Raw genomic sequence first — 1,281 nt, forward strand, 5'->3', positions numbered from 1 at the left:
TCAAGTAAGCTGATATCTTAATTGATTTTGCTCTCCAACAATGTTTGTCCAGACAAAAGGGCTCAGAAATCATGTGTGTGTGTGTGCCGTTCAATGGTGTGTACATGTGTGTGTATGCATTTGTGTACTAGTAAGCCGCGCTTCCCTGTGTGTGTGGGCGAGGGGAGCTGTATATATATATATATATATATATATATATATGTACAGTGTCTGACGATTTTGATGTTGTTTCTTAAGCCTTGCCTTGATTTTTCGTGAATATGTTTTGCTCAAAGTTGTTTTACTGCGATGATATCACTTTTTTTTTCTTTCTCCCTCTCCCCCTCCTCCATCACAGCTCCCCCCTCCCCCTTCCCCTACCTGTCCCGCCATCCCCCCACCTACCACCACCACGCTAGGCCCCCATACCCACCCCACGACCATCGAAATAAAAACAAACAAAACCCACACACACACGACTTAAGAAACAACAGTGTATACATAGCCGGCAGTATCTCACAATTATTCCCCTCAACAGTAGCCCACACAAAAACCAAACGACGCATGCCTTACCTTTACTTTCAGTCTTGGCAAACAATCATTTGTACCGCTCCGGTCAGTAAAAAAATTATCCACTCACATCTACTGATACACACACATGTATTCACACACACACTCCGCCGTCGCGGCAATGTCACCACCACAGATTTCTCTCGAAAGAAGTTCCGAACATTTCAAACTTCTGTGTACACTAGCTCCACACCGCAGCGGTAGGCCTGTTGGAAAACTGCCAGCACGTAAGGCCGACCTGCAGCGAGCACAACTGTCAACATGTGTCCAACCAAACCAAACATCACGAACCATTTATGTTATCCAAAACTCTCAGCGGGTCTCTCAGGTACGTCTGCTTTTGTATCCATCCACCGCGGAGTTTCCTAGCTTGCTAAAAATAGGTCGTCGTACTACAGGTCATGACGCATGCGTGCTTCGACTTGGCTGGCTGGGAGGGTGGGTGAGGAGGGGTGGGGATGGTCTTGGAATGCGTGGCCCTTAGAGTCAACTGAGCGAATGGTAGAGAGGATGAAAGTACAGAGTTGTAATTGTTGGTTTTTGACGTCGGTGAACGCTCACATGTGACCGTTTCAAGTTGTTTCAGTCCAGAACATAGTACTTTTCCTTCAGGCCGATGGTCACACTTAGGTAAGAATATTCAGCGCGTACTTACATTTAGTTTTTTGTTGTTGTGTGTGTGTGTGTGTGTGTGTGTGTGTGTGTGTGTGTGTGTGTGTGTGTGTGAGGTGG

General features: G+C 46.3%; 1 protein-coding gene across 2 annotated transcripts in view; it reads right to left on the reverse strand.

Moving 5' to 3' along the window:
* Nucleotides 1-867, reverse strand: part of LOC143289219 (uncharacterized) — a 53,970-nt gene extending 53,103 nt beyond the window's left edge. For both annotated transcript variants that reach the window (XM_076598173.1, XM_076598174.1), the window contains exon 1: nucleotides 553-867. The gene's annotated coding sequence lies outside the window, so the exon portion shown is untranslated. The remainder of the gene's footprint in view (nucleotides 1-552) is intronic.
* Nucleotides 868-1,281: the final 414 nt, after the last annotated feature.

This window comes from Babylonia areolata, chromosome 13 (assembly GCF_041734735.1).
Source record: "Babylonia areolata isolate BAREFJ2019XMU chromosome 13, ASM4173473v1, whole genome shotgun sequence".
Taxonomy (NCBI): Eukaryota; Metazoa; Mollusca; class Gastropoda; order Neogastropoda; family Buccinidae; genus Babylonia; species Babylonia areolata.